Raw genomic sequence first — 18,603 nt, 5'->3', positions numbered from 1 at the left:
AAGTTAATCACATTTTGTATCTGAAAACAGTGCTTAACATCAAACAGACAAAGATTAAGCTGAGAATAAGCTTGTATAGTATTTCTGAAGCAGAACTGCTTCTCTTAGCCAGTACTTACAGTAGCCTGGTGAAAGTAAGTAGGTACAATTTTAAAGTTACACAGCCCAACAGTCAGTAACATTACAGGTTTTTAAAGTTTTGCCTTGTTATCATCTGGCTAATGAAACTCTCTATAAACACTACTAAACTTCTAACACAGATATACTATCTGCTCATAAACAGAGATGCCTACTAGTTATAGCATGTAACTTACTTTTAATGAAGAGATACCAAATAAAATTCAAGGAGTGATAAAGTCAGTTTAATGACACTGACTTTGGTACCAAATTCTGGAGATGGTATTTGGTTAACTTAAGGAGCTATGTTTTCTACAACAATCTCCATCCCACCCAGTTGACTGCTTTTACTTGTTTGCCCCTCTAAGGCAGATGTTGTACATCTGCTGTGGGTTGAAATCTGTAGTACAGCACTGTCAGTACCAGAAGACTCATGCAGAACAAAGACTCCACATTTTCTAGAGAATGCATTAACAAAGCACTATAAGCCTCTCATACAGCTATACATATACAGTATGATTTAGCTACTCCCATACTGAAGGTTGTCCTACTATAAAACTATGAACTTGGGAAAAAAAAGCATTCTAAAATTAGTTTAGAGGTTTCATTTACTTTCCAGGTATACTCTGCAAAATTAAAGTTGGGGGAAAAAAAATCCCTCTAGGTTAAAAGACTTTGAAACCTAACTGTGATTACTTAAGAATTCATTACCACTTATGCCATCATTTATACCTGCTCAGCCAGACTAATTAGTCTCTCAAGCAATGAGGACAGACTTTTATATTCCTACCTTACTTTAAAAGCTTTCCCACTCATCAAAAAATCCTCCAGGCTACAATCAGTCCCCACCACTTCTGCAGGTGGCAGAGGGCTGATGAAAGTTACTTGGATCATCTTTCAAGCTAGCAAGTTTGATGGTAAGCTTCCCAAGTATTATCCAATGACTGTTTAATGTAAAATGAATGCACAGCCTGGAAGCAGAGGTTAGAATCAAGGCATCCCTCCTCCCTCAGTAGCTACAACCAGGCTTGTTCTTGTGACATCTCTTGATCTTACAGGTCCAAACATCTTCTAGTCCTATCTAAAGGGTCACAGACAGAAAGGTAATTCCAATACTTCAACCTATAACAAAACAGACTCCCCCGAGTAAGCTAGCTTGAATTTCCTGAGGTTTAAGTTGACTCCAGCTTGTTATTCCATGCTAACGGAAGCCACCATGCTTATGACTAGTTTCTTATATAAAAAAAAGCACTAATCTCCTTTATCACACACAATGACTTTTGACTGAATTCATAAGTTATGATGCACTCAGTGCTATCACCATTTATTAGGCATAAATCAAAACATGTCTATCAAAGTGGACACCAGTGAGAATTAAGCGTAACCCAAACTGTCATGACAACGTGTTCAGCCCTTCCAAGACATGAGCAGCTCTGGACATACATAACATTAGTCTCAGGTTCATTCTTTAATGATTTGATTTGTACAAAAGTTAGGTTCCCACAGGCACCTGAGTGCTTTGGTGGGTAGTCCACCTTTTGCACTCAGCCTTCAGTGCCTTAAATGGGACACAACTAAATTCCACGTCTGGATCCAACTGTTTGATTTATTCTGGGGCCAAAGCACATTGCTCATCAATAAACCCTGACAGGAGGTACTAGGTATAGTGTTATTCCTGACACTCTCTACAACAATAATAAAAGTGCTACCTGTCAGACTGTGTAATCAATCTAGGGAAAAAAATAAATCAATGCTTTCTGGACAATACAATATTAGATTCCTCTCCAATGCCACTGAACTAGTCTTGAAGTCTAAAGGTTTAAACTTCACTCCATTGTGGGTCTATGCTACACGTATCCTCAAAAGCCTTTTACCTATCAGCAGTCAAAAGGCAGCAATCTGGACAAGTCAGTGCATGTAACCTGGTCAGACATAAGATGTGGGATGTCCACCAGTTGCAGTTGCCTTTTCTTTTTAGCTATGAGGACAAATAAAGACAGATTGGAATTTGAAAAGGGAGAAGTACTGTGTGGCAGAAGAAGTCAGATAAAATGGAGAAAAGGTTGGCATCAAAATAAGCAGAAATGCTCAATAAGCATCTTGGAAATAAATGCCATTATATCACATTTGATACAAGGATATCAAATGGGCACAGACAGAGCTTTTACATCAGCAGACCCAGATAGCTTGCATTCAAGACTTCTGGAAGAAGATATCTACCTAGATCTTCGAAAAAGACTTGCAAATAACTTGAGTCATGGGAAAGTCTCAGAGGTCTGGAAGAAGACTAGAAGTCTTGCACTAAACACTCAATTGTAAAAGGGCAAATGGGACAAACTAGGCCTATTAGCAAGCAGCGATCTAAAACCAAATAAAAGTGAATAGTCAACACTGGATGTTATTTGTAAAGAATTAAAAGACAAGTATGATCGATGGAAAAAAGCTTATCCAATTAACTTGATGAGAATCTTCTGGTGATGGCTATTGCTGATAAAGGTACCAATAAGAGAAGTGGAAAAACAATCTTAAACCTTATTTGGCATTACACAACATCTCTCTTCAACAAAAACACAGAACAGATATTACATGGATTACAACCAGACAGACAGTCCTTGAATATTAACAGTGAATACGGAGTTGTTGAGCATGTGAGTTTCCAATAGGAAGGGAAGGTATTAGTTCTTGGCTTCTCATTACAGAACATGTTTTTAACTCAGCTCTCAGGAGAGGAAAAAAAAAAGAAAGGAAGTCAGAAGGAAGTCTGGAAATAACAAACCATGACAGTGATAAGAGATCGAGTCATTTTACTCCACTAAAATGGCATGAATAGCTTAAAAAGCTAGGCATAACAAAAGGTTTTAATACATAAAGGTAAAGTTATTCTTTCTAAATCAAAAAAGAATGAACTCAATCCTGTGAAGGGTTGATTCTGAAAAGGATAGAATAATAAAAGTGGACAGCCAAACACAAGCTCCCCAAAAGGCTGTATCAGTTATATCAATAGGTGTACTTCACTTAGCAACAAGGAGGATATTTTCCCTGCCTCTGGCTGCAGATAACCAAAATCTCTACTAGAATAACATAACAAGCTTTGTCTCCAATTTGTGGGCTTAAAATTTTTGATACCTGTTCAAAAGAGTAGTACAAGTGACTACAATTTCTTGAAAATATTGTTCCATATGGGAAATACTGAAAGCAAAGCATGTGCGTTCATCATTTCAGCCTCACTCCTCATACACCTGCTCTGGATGATGTAACCAACTTCCAACTCCATCTAGTTTCCCAATATACTCAGAATTTGTGACGTCTTGAAAAAGACACAAGAAAAGCAGCTTGCATTTGGACAACAGGTAAGGCTCAGCCTGTGGAGCCACTACAAACAATTCACTAGCCTATTATCAGATTTCCTGCATCACTGAAAATGAATGGGTGCATGCAGCAGCCTTCAGAACGGGTAAAGTAACACGTGGGATAAATCTAAAGATTTAAGGCCAACTCACTGCACCATTCTTGTGGACACATTAAAAGGGACCGGACAAGGAAGATAACACACTAGATGGATAGGTAATACAGTGTTGCTAAGCACAGAAGCAGCTGAGAAGTAATTTTCTACTGGTGGCACATTAAAGGCATGGTTATTTAGAAATCTGTACTGACTCATGCAGAGCAACAACTGCTGCATGAACAGCCATCTCATTTTTTGTCTTGCTACTGAATATACTGAACTAGTAGTAGACTTTCAAAGTGTAATTCAAGATTGCTAACTCAGCTGACACTGTTCTTTCAGAATCTGCACTGAGTCTGTCCTAGGATGCAAGGGAAGTACAAGGTCTCCCAAGACTTCAACCACGTTGGGTAGGTTAATGCTTTGTACAAGACTTAGGTAGCAAGCTACCTATTCCCCATTACCCCTAACTGAACTGCTATTCATTTTCCTTATCATATGAATTTGAAAAGACTTTGAAAGATTTTTCTGAAGGCTATCAAAGCTGAAGCGAAGTGAAGGCATCTAAATTTACTGGACAAGATTCGTTTAGAGACTCCAGGGCTTATGCCTGAGGAACCGTTAACGAATGGATTACACTAACAAGGCAAAAGGCTAAATGACATTAAGGCTCAAAGACTGAGTTCCACTCAATAGTTCAGTAAGCAAGTTTGCCACTCTGAACTGTAATGACAATTTAACTCAATCCTTAAATGCTTCAGATTTGGTCCTTTTAATGTTTCTGTGGCATTACTCATGTTCTAAAGACATATACAACTCTGCTTTTTTACTCAGTCACTTGTTCATTAAGGGTTAAGGAATGTTATAAGGCTGAGATCATTAGGTAGTGCATTTCCTCTGCACATGCAAAGGATCAGCTTTTCTGTCTCCAAGAGACTAGCAGCTGATCTTAACGATAGTCTCTGAAAACACATCAGCATTAAATCAGCTGCATCACCAAGGTAAAACAACATGAGTCAGCAGCACACATCCTCATAGCAAGGAAGGCTAACAGCATACTGGGCTGTATTAGCAGAGAAGCACAGCTGATGGGCTGAGGGAGGTCATTATTCTCCACTACTCAGCATTTATAAGGTGACATCTCAAATACCACATCCAGTTTTGCTCTTCCCAGCCACCTCCTCCTCCCCAGTATAAGGGAGATGCCACAAAGGATGTTACTGGGCTTAAGCCCATGAAAGACAAGGAGAAGCTAAGAGCACTAAAGTAGCCAGGGGGTCACCTACTGGCTGGATCCCACTACCTGAAGGATGCTTATCAAGAGCCTTAAATCAAACTCTTCTTGGAGGCACAGGAGAAAAGACATTGCACCAAAAAGACATCTTCACAATGAGAGTGGTGCAGCACTGGCATCGATTGCCCGAGGCTGCAAAATCTCAACCTTGTAGATCAATGGTCTCCAGGGTGGGGTGTGCACACCCCAGGGGATGCACAAGACAATCCCCTTGGAGCGTGTGAAGAACGTATTTTTAAAATATAAAAATATTTTTAAATAGTGTTTTTCATCTTTATCTCATCCTTTCCAGGTGGTTTTTTTGGTATGCTTTATAGTGCGTGCGTAACATATATCAATACCTTAGTACATGCACAGACTTTAAAAATAAAAATAAGTAAATTGGAGGTGCACGCTCAAAAAACTTTTACTGATGGGGCACATGATCAAAAAAATTCGCAGACCACTGTCAAAACCTGACCATGCAAGGTCCTGACAAGGGGCTGAAGAGGGCAATCTCCAAAGGCCCCTTCTGAGCTGAATTCTTCTATGAATTCCAGAGTAATAGTCAATCAAAATATGACATGTAATGCCAAAGTTAAATGGTTTTCAGTAGATCAGAACCTAGGAGAGGTGACTGTACTTTGTCTCCCGAGCTCTTAAAAGCTGTCATTAATTTTCAGAATCTCAGTCCAGAATTTCAAAGTAACAGTGACAGTGCTAATCAAAACTCAAATTTGCAGACTTAAGGTTCAAACTTTGGAAGACATAGCTGTAGCACTCTCTGTAACAGAATTACTTTATACTCTGGCCTTTCTCCTAAGAAAAGGAGGTAAGCTCCATTAGAAGATAATTAAAAATTAAAAAGTTATACTTTTATATTAAGCACACAGCACAAACATGTTTTCCATTTTGGATGGGTTGTAGGCACTACTATGATAAACTTAATCACAGCCAGTAACATTGCTGTGTACAAAAAAACCCCCACAACTAAGGACAACTCCTTTCCTACAGATTCACTACTTCTGGTTATTGAGTTTGATACAAAGTACAATTAATTGTTTTTTCTACAACTGGAGCACTTACAAGGCCACTCTCCACAGTGGTTTCTCTGGTGCTTACTGATAGAGAAATTTGCATCACTGCTTTTTCCTCAGTTTTTGTGATTTACAGAGTGCTGCTTCTCTACCTACCCACTTATTATAACAATACTTGCAGTAACGTAACACTCTTTGACATCCTAATTCAGTCAAATCTGGTGACCAACAGATACATTCATTATTACAGAGGACTGCACACAAGGGCCTTGATTCTATACAACACGAGGACAGAAGTTTAAGCGGGGACAAGGCAAAAGTGCCTAACACAGAAAGGTACAGCGTAACGAACAGGCTCAGTGAAACCAGTACTAAATGTTTCCAAATCACACATTGCTATTAAATGAGAAGTGACAAAAACAGGGCCACTCCACAATTTCTTTCTCAGTAGTGCAGTTTGATACATGCTTCAGCCTGTATAACATTACAGCTGCCAATTTGAGGTTGCCATAAGGTGTGTTTTCCCAGTGGGCTCGGTACAGCAGAGCAGGTGTGCATTCCTCCTTCACCCGGGTCCTCCTGCAGCTACACTCCCCCAGAAACCACAGGCAAGGCTCACTCTCAGGTCCAGACAACTTCCATTAAGAAGTTAAAGCTTCTCTGAACAGGATACAACACTTTCTAGGTTTTGCCAAAGACCAAGGAATGAACTTACAGAACCAGAAAGACCATAAAAACCATCGTCCAAGCCTAATGCATGAAATTATTTGATTTTGCCTTCTCCAACAGGAAGGCAGCAGGAGCACTTTAAAAATAAGCATCTTTCAAACAGCTGAAGTAATAAAGTCCTATTTTATTTAATTAGAGCCTCACATCTGAGTGACTCTTCAAGAAGATACAAGCTACTATTTAAACTTTCCCTGTGATTGAGGCATTTATAAGTACTCACCATGTCCATTCTTCAGTGCCTACTGTGAGAGAAGTTTATTCTTTATTATTTCCTACAGTCCTCAAAAGGTATCTCCTGCCTGCCAATTTGAGACTTGTAAAAATTACTATCGTGATTCCTTCCACTGTGTCAAATCAGCCATCCAGTTCAGAAGTCATCAGATAAGTGTGGACAAATACAGGTGCCCAAGACGTACAAATACGCTAAAATAAGGAAAATTTTAAAAACAAAATACATCAATGCATCCCTAGGGTGAAGAGGAAATAATAAAGCATATGCAATAGATGTTAGTCATGTCACTTAATGCACTACTGGAAAAAGCTCAGATACAGTGATGCAGTTGGTGTAGAAATGCATTAGAATATAATTACTCAGATATCCATAAGGTTGTAGCTGAGCTATTAAAATTAGGAAGCATACTGAAGAGTTTTGTGTTTGTTTTTAAGAATCAGAACTGAGTAGAATTATTTTAATTTTTTTCTCTATATATTTACCATATTTTCTAGTCAATCTCCTTTTAAGTAAAGTGAAACCAAAATGGCTATTCCCTTCAGTCCTGTTCATAATACTGAAGTTGCAGATAGGCAATACAGGAAAATTACAAAAAATGTCTAGTTTCGCAAAGTAAATCAACAAAGTCAAAGTCTGACTTTCACTAGAAACTGTAAATCAAAATAGTTAAAAATGAAGATATGCAAAACGTTTTAATCAGCACTGGAACTCCCTCTAGGAAAAAAGAATCTACAACCTCCACCATATACAGGAGAATACTTCAACTGTAGCTCTCAAGTGTTGTCACAGACAGTCACTACACACAATTCTCAGAGAAGTCTGAGAAATGCAATATACCTCTCTGTTCATACTACGTCACCACTGGAAGGCGAACACTGTAAATTGTAAAATGAATGCAAGACTTTTATGAAGAAAATAATGATTGATGAGCAAATGCAAGTGGCACTCGAACAGCCAAAATGGTTACTGGATCTAACCCACTCCCAATAGTTACTATGTGCTCTTCTCAAAGCAAGAATGGCCCAGCCACACAATGGCAAACCTTAGCATTGGTGGAGTTAAGCGTATTACAGTAAATAAATACTTTCTTTGGGTTACCTTCATACTCCAGGCCGTGAACAGCAATGATTTAGGAGCAGTTTCAAATGCAGTTCATGCATTCATGTCATAGGTACTAGAACCTATACGAGAATGAGTAGTAGATAATTGGAAACACTCCAGCTGTTCAAGTTTAATGCATTTGTATTAATAAGCCCGTGGGTTTTGAGGCTAAGCTCTTACTGGCAGCCGATGTAGAAAACCAAGCTTTTGAAGGTGAAGACTACGTAGAGAAGAACTAGACGCTGATAAACTAGTCATCCAGAAGGGCACAATATGTTCATGGACACTTACCACCTCATCTTGTCCAGCACGACTGTTAAACGCTTGACGGTATATAACAAGACCAGTGCAATGGAGAACACATTCTGGTTTTAAATGTTGTTATTATTACTAGATTATTAAAAAAATATCCGCAGTCTTTATCTGGATGAAGTACATATAACTTGAAGTTGTTGCTCAAGAATAATTCAGTACTGTCCAACTATTTGCCCCTCCCTCTTACACCTTCAAAGAAAAGGAGCCTAAACTGGTTCTGTAACTTTTAGGAAGCAGTTAAGTGCAACCATATCACACATCAGGATTAATCTGTAAATTTTACTCAGAACTAATTTGATAGTGTGCATTTTAAAATCAATGAGTAAACTGTCAGCACCTGGCTGTAAACTTATTGCACCTGTCTTTAGCAGGTACACCAATCTCATTTACTGCCACACACTGTTTGGGAGCTATACCATGGCTGCCTGCGTCTCACAGGAACAACTTCCTTTTAGGTACTCTTGGGAAGCATCCTCGAAATGAGGAGTGAACTGCATAGTGTGTTTTTTGCACCACTTAGAGATCTCCAATGCTATTCTACTTTGTTCATGCTATGTTGCTCTAAACTATGGGGCTGTTCTGTTTCACATTCTCGTTACTCTCAAGAACTTCCTTAAAACCTCTGCGTTTTACTTTTATACCAGCTAAATTAGGTTCTTCTAAGCTTCTGCCAGGACTGGATTTCCTTCAGTTTATTTTCTGAAAATCACATGGGTTGAAAAACAACTTGGCCTCTCCCAGTTAACCATTACTCTTGCCTGCATTTCTCTTTAAGAACATGCTTATTTTTTGAGAAAACAAGCAAATTCAATGCCAAGAATCAAGCTACTTCCTCATTTGTTATTGATGCCCCCTTTTCGGTATCTACGAGTAGCAAGGACAAATTTTCAAAATAATTTTTCATGATTCCTTTAAGGCAACCTAAAAACATGGATATATTTTTAATAATGTGATGCAACTGGTCAGTGAGGTAAATTTATTGCAGAGACAGCTGCCAGTGTTGGAGCTACAAAGAGTGCATGATTCAAGCAGAAGGAGCAGCTTTTAAAGAACTCTTATGAAACCGCTTTTTACTGCTCATTCTGAAAAATGAAAACTATGCTATCCAAATGCAAGATAACATAGGATTGATGAGGCTATAAGTTTAACAGATTTTAAAATTTCTCATCACTGATCCTTTCTGGAAAACCTGTAGGTCTCTGCTTCCATCAGAAACAGTATAATAGCACAGAACATGACAAGTCAAGACAGACATATGGGAGCGACTTCCCAAAAGTAAAAATCCACCAAAAAAGAAGGTGTTTTGAGGCCTAACAAGCACATTCGAAAGATGTTCGTGTATCAAGACTTTAAACTGCTATAAGTCAGTTCTGCTAAATCATACTAGCAGTTCCCGCTTGCACAACTGCAACTGGTCCATAACACAGCAAATTAAACCATAGGACAGATGTAGTTTAACATTAATCTTACAAAAATTGGTTAGTTTTAACATAAAACAGTTGCCTGATCCATTTCACTTATGCAATTCTAAAATGAATGCCAAGCATAGGAATAAGCAGAGGGGAACTGCTTCTTCCAGCGTCAATGCATAGCATTCATGAAGCTACAGACCACAAGAGGTAGTCACCCTGGCAGGTGCTTCACTTCCCTAATATTAAACTTAGTCACAATGGTACTGAAGCAGTTACTTGCATGCCATATTAAAAAAAATTAAAGCAGGGCAGTCAAACAGCATATCAAGCTGAATGCAACTCTTGAAAACTGAATATGCTACTCATGCAAGATTTCTCCAATGGAGGAGTCTCTGCAACTACTGAAGGGGAAGACCAGCAAAATGAGAGCAGGTTTCTCGGATTATACCAGCACTCCCTTCTCCCAAGTTCCACCCTATCCTCCAAGAAAAATTTAAGTCAGTCAAAACACCATGGGACCAACTAGTTTGATTGCCCAATCAAGTCAAGAGAACAAAAGTGCTCTCAGCTTCCTATTTTATACATGAATTTGCAACACTGAATAGTTGTCAGTTTGTTAAAAATAAAGCCACAAAATCAGAAATTAATCTGCTTGGAGCTGTATTGCCATGATGTACATAATTAAAAGTACTGGAGTACTTTTAAGATACATTACTTGAATTACGGTAATTTATCCTCACCATTGAAATGCCATCGAGTAGAATGTGCATACATACTAATATCGTTATATGTGGGCAGTCAAGTTATTAGCAAGCCTGAAGAAATTAAAACAAATTACATTTCAGCTGCATCTAAGACTGATTATTGTCAACAGTCACTACTTGCTTCCGTGGCTTCTTTTAGTCCTAATTTCTTAGTACCTTGTTTCAACATCTTCAACCTACCTTCTCACTAGGCTAAATGGGTAAAGTAGTTTTCTTAAAGTATGGTCTTCCCCATTTACATTTTTAATAGATTCTATAGGATTTGCAGAGGCATGGCAACTCTTGTGACTTATGATATTTACTCTTACTGTAGAAAGTCCCCTAACAGCCTATCAACAGATAATTTGAAATAGTGAATAGTTACAGTCATGGTTCTCTCTCATTGCCAAGACATTGCAAGCCACCAAAGTTTTTGTGTTGGACCTTCTCATCCATTCAGTTTTTGCTTACAGATTAGTTTTGAGCTACATGCACACTTTTTGCAGACTATTACTACTTGATTTGCTACCACCATCTAAAATGTGTTCCTCTGCCCCAAAGTAAAACTAATCCACTTGATATTTTGTCACTCATGTCTCAGTTTCCTTCTGTCAAGTCATCTAGCAGATACGGTTCTTCCAGTTAAAAGAACAAACTCTGAACAACAAAACCCTGCAGCTTGAAAACTGAAGTTAGAGAAGGATTTCTTTTGTAATCAAAGGAGTAAGATACAGTATTGAGTATACTACGTTAGCGAGGGGAAATGAGACAGCAGCTTGGCAGTAGCCCATGCTTGTAGGATCTTGTGCAAGCAGAACTTGTTTACCACAGATATTGGATTTGTACATTGGGGAAACTCAATAGCATTTACAAGGAAGTATTTACACTTGTGAATGCAGAGGTTTTTTACTTTATACTGCAGGTAACAGTAAAGTTCTAGGTTTAAGTTCATTCTCACCTGAAGTTATTCAAGATCAAAAGACATGAGGAACTGAGCTTCACAGATTTAAATGCAACCGATTCAAAAAGAATTGTCACACAGAAGGTAATGTTAACATTTGTGCGCCACATATTCCTTTTCACTCCCAGTTACTGAATCAACTTACTATCTATCCACACCTGTCACAGTATAAATACTTTTGGACCTTGTCACTTTCCCTGCAGACAATTTCCCAGACTTTGAGAAGTAGTTTTTTCAAATTATGGAGTGCATTGGTTCAATTTTGTAAATCTTCATAGTTGTGAAACAGTTTTTTTTTGACACTGTATTATAGAAGCCTGTATATTGCCAGGAAGCAGACGGACTTGTTTTAGTGCTTCTGGAAAGCAGAAGACATTTATCACATCTTAGAAAGCACTGTACTTCTCTCTTACTAATGGATCATAAAAACAAGGTCTACTAGTTAAACTGGGATTGAAAACTTGTAGATTTTTGACAACTATTTATGCCCAAAGTAATTATATATGTAATAAGGTACAACATTTTCCATTGCCTATAAATGAAGAGGTTGTGCAGCCTATCTTTTAATCTGTCGTAAATGTTTTGAACAATTCTGGAAGGGAAGCTGGGGAGGGTATGTACACTATAGGCACATTCAGCACTCCTATTTAACTTCTGCAAACTGCTGTCGGAATGGTAATTGGCACCCAAGATACTTAACTGAACGAAAGTGTACTAATGTTAACCTAGGTGATGTTTTGATTGCGGAACCGTATGACCAGAAGAGGGTCCATGCATCCTGAAAAAGCAAAAACCTACAGGGAGACAAAAATATAAATTCAATTAAGGAAACTGGTAGATACAGAGGTAGGTCTGGTGAGACCAAGACCAACAAATGTGCTTGCCTAGATATAAATGGTGAAAGTTTATTTGGAGCCATGAACGTAAAGAGGGCAAAGTACGTCCAGTCTAACTCAGTTTGAGAGGTGCTGCAAAGACACTGCCAATGAACGTGGTATTAAAGCTTTAATAAAGGGTTTGGAAAATGCAAGAATATTCCATTCCTTAGGTGCTACAACTGTAAACAGAAAAGCATTCTGAACCAGTACATCCAAGAAGAGTAGTAACAGTCCTCTACACAGCTGTGCCATCAAAATGAAGACCAACAGTTTCCACAGCACGTATTCTAACCAAAACAGATTATTAATACAACCAAGAAAGGGTGCATGACCTAGCAGGTGAGTATAAAAAGACTTCTCATTATACAGGGGAGTCCAGCATGAAAACAGCAGCTAAAAATTCTATTTAATTATTGACAAAAGGTCATAGCAAATTCCATTTCCATTTTGTTACAGTCATCTATGACAGCTTAGCAAAAAAGTCTGAAGATTTTCACTGGTTACAGGCTCAAGAGCATGTGAGCAGCTGGAACAGGACCAGATCTCTGGGTGGTGGATGGAACAACAACTTCAAAAATATTTGTTCCATCTGAAACCAAATGTAAATTAATTGGAACAATTAAAGATGACAACCTATAAGAAACATGTGATAGTATTAAGTGTTACAGACACTTTCTAAACATCCTTCTACCCAATCAGCCCTATAAAATACAGACCCTGGGACGACAATTCAAAATATTAGCGGACATAAACAAAACCTCTAAACTTTACGGGTAGACAAGTTTAAGAAAAAGGCTAATGGTGTTTTTCTACTGGCATCAAGTGAACATCAGCATTAAGGAAGCTCAAAGTTTACTGTATATGGCAAAGAACAAGCGAAAATATGGTCATTTCTGTAGCTCAGGAAACATTGGCCCCACGAGCAAAATAAACATTGTTTGTGTTTGCTGAACAGAAAAAGCAGCAATGTACTCATTCCGAACTATTATCGCCTTCCTGAGATACAGTCAGTATCTTTTAGTTAAGCTAAAGAGTTGACAGTCCAAGTCAAATCTATTTTTACTAGATCTGGTCCTACAGGAAAAGCAATGGCTCACAATTCAACTTGTGCACTATAAACTGCAGCCAAGTTGAATTTTGCTACAAATTGCTTGGGAATTTCCCCAAGCCAACAGTCTTAAAGAAATGGATGATAAAATACAGAAACGTTATTGACAGATACAATGGAGAGAATCCAACTCATATTTTATATCACAGAAACACACCAATGAAACGCAACATGTTACCTGTAGAAATTTTAGCACATTGAACGAGAAATCCCATAACAATTAGAAGCTGGAGGTCAAAAAAAGGTACAGAGCTGCTGGATGTTGGAGGAAGATAAGAATTCCTCCGGTTCCAGGAGGCACCCACAACGAACATCAACGGCTGCAGACAACAACGCTGCCTGGGAAGTGGGCCTGCAGCCTCACAAAACCTGTCTTCTCTAGTATCTGTCTGTCTGGGAATGAACAAGACCTTATCTTTGCCAGTTCCCCCATCCACCCAAAAAGGAGGACTGGACTGGGTTACAGGATTTGCCACTTTGACAGAGGTATCAATGGACAATCAGAACACCAGCACTTAACACCTTCCAAGCATTCAGTATTTCTGGCGACCAACGCATTTACAATAGCATCCACTATTTCAGAAGTGACCTGCCAGCAAGGTAAACTAGTGTGTTGCCTAAAAGCATTTAGAAGTTAAAACCATTTAAGAGAAAGTCTTGGCAAAGATGAAAAATTGTACCTCTCCTGAAGTCAGGCTTTAATGGTTTTGCTTCCCAGTATGCCCTAAGACAGAACACTGCAGAAGCACGTTCAGTTAAGTAGTTAAAGTTGCAATAACAATTACAAAGGATCTCTTTGAGATATCCTGAGCCAAAGTGATCATCAGCATAACACCGAGTTAGCTGACGTAGGTCCAAATTCAAGTAAAATTAAATGGCCGCAAGGCAAAGAATAACAAAAGCATCCTAAGATCCACAGGACTCACAGCCCAAAGCAAATGAGTTATTAGTCTGAATCATAATTCAAGTTTCTGCAATTGCATTACATTATTGCCTATAAAAATCAAAAGCTTTTGAGTTTTAAGTTCACAAACTAGTAGAAACTCCAACTTCAAAAAGGTAGAAATGCCACTAATGGATTGAAATCGGATAACTTGTGTTGTGTGTAACGACCTCAGCCTCACATAACTCATACACCTAGAGCTTGTCATACAGCAAAAAGCCTCAGAAGATCTCCATCTGCTCTGAAAAAAACTAAGACACTCATCTAATTCTGTTTTAATATTATCATCTACAGTAGTCAGCCTGTGACTCTGCTCAAAGCAGATTGCTCTAATCCTGACCAAGTGACCTAAGCAACTGATCACCGAGTCCCGGGCTTTCTGAGCACAAGGATCTGCATCTCTCATAACTAAGGTTTCATCTGCCAAACATCAGTGCCTGATGCCCTGATGTAACTGATTCAGCATATCAGTTGTTCCCCCCACCCCCAAAGTCACCAGAAAAACCATTCTGGTATAGTTTGCCAGAACAAGTCCCAGATTCAATCCATATGCATCAAAATGACTTGCATACACTCTGTATACACAGTGAATCTGGAACTAGATGCAGTGTTTCCAAACTTGATCAGCACCCTTCCTGCTCCCCCATACTTAGTAGGAACACCAGCTATTAAGAACTCTACCCAATTTGCCACATTGTATACTACAGACACTCAGCTATTTCCAACTTTCACATATGTGCACAGCCTTCTCCCTACCTGAAAGCTCGCTAATTCTCCATTCATCATGTGATTAAGTTTCATAACTATTTGAGACCATTTCCTTAAAAAAAAAAAAAGTGGGAGAAAAAAATTAACTGATTGTACTTTCTGAATTTTAAGGACTGCTGAGTTGCTGCGATTCATGCTATTTCACAAGACAGAACATAAACACATCTATGGATGCAGATTCACATCACGGCTACAGTTAAATTTCTATGCTGCCTAAAGCAGAAAGTTACCCACTGCGATAACAACAAAATAGCTTCGTTTAAGCTCAAAGCTTAGCAGGACTGGGACCTAGAGCTTCTATGACAGAAGGTACCAAGTAGTCAGCAGCAAAAAATAAAGATATTTTAAGTCTTCATAATAATTCAAGACATTTATAACCAGATATGTATCGGATCAAATGCAGACTTAAATACTAAAAACAGAGAACATTTCACAGAAATTACTTCATGACGTGAGGTGTTCTGGAATAACACTTGACATCCAAGGTAGCTAATAAATTGCCTTTGACAAGGTTAAACAAATTACTAACACATCTCGGGATGCCACTCGTAAAGCCCGATCTGCTCGCACCCAACACGTTTTCCCTTGCCGCTACCGCTTATTTTCTTTCCTCCGCACAATAAAAATCAGCTGAAAACTTTCATTTTTGCTTTCAGTTGGTTTCACTTTCTAGTCGCCTGGAAGCAACAAAAAGTTTCTGTTTAGGTTAAAACCAGCCTCGGGTAATACCCAGGAAAGGAGGACTCGGGCATGAATCTAGCTGAAAGAACACCTCTGCTAGCGCTCGGCGAATATCACGGTGTTTTCGGGAGGGTGTTTTTTTTTTTTTACCGACATACAGGCACACACGCTCGCTGCCTTTAGCCGGGAAGTCCGAGGGAACCTTTCACGGCTTAGCAGGAGAACAACAACAAGAAGAAGAAAGAGGTGTCGAAAACCACCACTTCCTTCTCCTTCCTCCCCGCCTGTCACAGCCGCCTCAGCTGTTTCTGGTCGCGCCTCGCATCTGCTTCTCCTCCCCAACAACCGCCCTCCTTCCGCGGCAGCCGCCCTGCCCTCCCCGGGGGGGAGCCCCCCGCTGCCCGGCGCTGACAGGGGAGAGGCATCTCCCAGCGGCGGAGAAGCCCGGGAAGGAAGACAGAAAGTTTCTTCCACCTCGGGCAGGCAGCAGCCGTCTACCTCAGGGGCTGGGCTTGCCCTCCGCCGCACCCGGCACCGGGGGGGGGGGGCAGGTAGAGGCGCTGCCCCCGTCCCCTCACGCCCCTCTTCCCGCCCCGCCTGAGGGGAAGGGGCCGGTTTTTCCCCCCCCAACCCCGTCGCCTCAGGGCGGCGAGCGCGCCTACTCACCGCCATGGCCCCGCCGGCTTCTCCCGGCTAACGGTTCGGTCTCCGACACCGGCGGGCAGCGGCACCGGGGCGGGGAGCGGAGGGGAGTTCCCCGATGGCGCAGCTCGGGCAGGGGCGGCGCCGCGCCGGCCGCTTCCCCCCACCCCCTTACCCGCCCACTCGCCGTTACCTGCGCTTCGGCCGCCGCTCCGCCGCCTTTTACCCTCCCCTCCCCGCACCTGTCACTGTCTCCCGCCGCCGCCGCTACCGCTGCCGCCACCTTCGCCTCGCCGCCTCAGCGCTCCCCTCCGCCTCACCCGCCGCCGCCCGGCCGCCATCTTTGTGGAGGGCAGGGAGGGGCCGCCAGGGGGGCAGTTGGCTCCGGCGCGCGGTGCGCCTGCGCGGACACCTCCCGACCGGGGAGGGGGGGGGGAGTCAGTCGGCGGGAGGGGCGGGGTCAGCTCTATGGGCGGGGCTGAGAGAGAGCGGAGGGGCGGGGTCTGCGGGGAGGGGCGGGGCGGGAGCAGCAGGTGGGCGGAGCCTGCGGGGAGGGCGGGGCGGGGGCGGTGGGGCTGAGGCCTGGGGCCTGCGGCCTGGCCTAGGCCTTGGGCCTGGGGTCCGGTCTGGGCAATGGGGCCTGGTCCAGGTTGGGCGGAGTGAAGGGTAGGAAGGGCTGCCCCTTCCCTAATCGCTGAGGCAGCCGTTGACGCGGGAAAAGTCAAAGGAGTTTCAGCCCACCTGCCCGGAGGCCCAGCAGAGCCCCGGGAGCAATGCGCACGTGAGGGTGAGCGCCTGAGGCGTCCCACGTAGTGTCCGATGTCTGAGGGGAAAGGGGAAAAAAGGTGCTTTTCCAGGCCTTTTGCAGGGAGGAGCTATCTTCCCTCAACACCTGCAACGTTCAGCTGATGTCCTGAATGCTAATTTGTGATTATCCTTTGCTTAATGTTTGTCCTTTCGACCGTTATGGATCAAAATGATTTTATTACAGTGTTTGGCTTAACGACCTGCTGCAGCAGCGGACTGAACAGAATGAGATGGTTTATAAAGTGGTTTTGTTAATTTGCCTTAAAGTTCTCTGTTACTAAGTTATTAAGTTGCTATTTCTCTTGCATTTCAGCGGCGTTCGGATCATTTTTATAGCTTACCAGCAGGCAGAAAATAGCTCCTATCGACAGGATGCACCAACCGTTGTTTTGCCATCCTGGTTGCTCACTATAGGCCCCCTTTCCAAAACTCATAATTTCACTGGTGAATAGCATCCGAAGCTTACGGTATGTCAGATCTCAAAAACTAGAGAGACTTGGGCCTGATCAATATTTGGATGAGCTACCTCGTTAAGCACTGCAGAAAGCGCTGCTGGTGATTCATTCAGTAGCATTCGTCTGTCTATGAGTCAGGGCTGAACAAATGCCACTGCACAGCACTTATGGGTTGTACCATCCAGGGGCATAAAACTGGAGATCTTTGCCAACTGCAGCTGTGAGGAGATCACCGATTTTCCTACCTTACTCCAGTTTCAATACGGGTTTCCAGAATTAGCCAGCAGTTTTGGTGGAATCTAGCAAAGGGTTTCCGCAGTTGCTTTTGTCAGGCACCACTCACTGGTGGTGGTGGTGGGGCCAGGAACAGTAGTGGCAATGGGCATCACTGTAGGCAGCCACAGATCCTAGCTTTGTGTCAGACCATGCGGTTTTGAATTGGTGTGTGCAGCACCAATTGTATGTGCCCCACTGCCTGAGAGCCCTGGGAGAGACCCTCCTTCAAGCCTTCTTCTGGCTTCCCAGGGGTGCTGCTCCCTCACATCCCTTGCAGGTGAAATTAAGAAATCTGTGCAATGTTTTGGGTGTGTGGGTGCAGACACACAGCTGGGACAGGGAAAAGATGAGAGTGTTTAGGGCTCTTCTCCCCATCCAAACGCTGGTCCTGGTGGTGTATAAGTTTGCATTGCATGACACAGTCCTTCATCTGCTTCCTTCCTTTTTATGCCATAGATAAATTAAGTGTATATAAAATTCCATTTTCTGCTGGAAAACCAATTAGAGTCACCTGGAAGTCATTCTGAATAATATTAAAAGCAGGTGGAAGGTGTGGGGGAACCAATACATTGACCGCTTTATCTCTTTTTTAGGGGCTCATGTGAATAAATGGATTTCTCTAAACAAAACTAAACTAGATTGGAATTATTTACCAGTCTAAATTGCCTATACACATCTCA

The 18,603-nt window shown here is 41.5% G+C and overlaps 1 protein-coding gene and 1 long non-coding RNA gene across 8 annotated transcripts in view; one reads left to right on the top strand and one right to left on the bottom strand.

Annotated features, from left to right (window-relative positions):
• The window catches only part of FNDC3A (fibronectin type III domain containing 3A), a 123,440-nt gene extending 106,676 nt beyond the window's left edge, over window positions 1-16,764 (bottom strand). For 2 of the 6 annotated variants that reach the window (XM_049815938.1, XM_049815942.1), the window contains exon 1: window positions 16,628-16,764. The gene's annotated coding sequence lies outside the window, so the exon portion shown is untranslated. Of the gene's footprint in view, window positions 1-6,821; window positions 12,166-16,409; window positions 16,562-16,627 lie in introns of those variants that run through there. The other 4 variants (XM_049815940.1, XM_049815944.1, XM_049815937.1 and 1 more) reach the window with 4 other exon arrangements.
• Window positions 16,765-16,964: 200 nt separating this feature from the next.
• Window positions 16,965-18,603, top strand: part of LOC126045198 (uncharacterized) — a 46,032-nt gene continuing 44,393 nt past the window's right edge. For both annotated transcript variants that reach the window (XR_007507956.1, XR_007507955.1), the window contains exon 1: window positions 16,965-17,659. This is a non-coding gene — a long non-coding RNA (uncharacterized LOC126045198). The remainder of the gene's footprint in view (window positions 17,660-18,603) is intronic.

This window comes from Accipiter gentilis, chromosome 13 (genome assembly GCF_929443795.1).
Source record: "Accipiter gentilis chromosome 13, bAccGen1.1, whole genome shotgun sequence".
NCBI lineage: Eukaryota > Metazoa > Chordata > Aves > Accipitriformes > Accipitridae > Astur > Astur gentilis.
The sequence above is the reverse complement of the archived record's forward strand: the minus strand, read 5'-3'. Positions and strand labels throughout refer to the sequence as shown.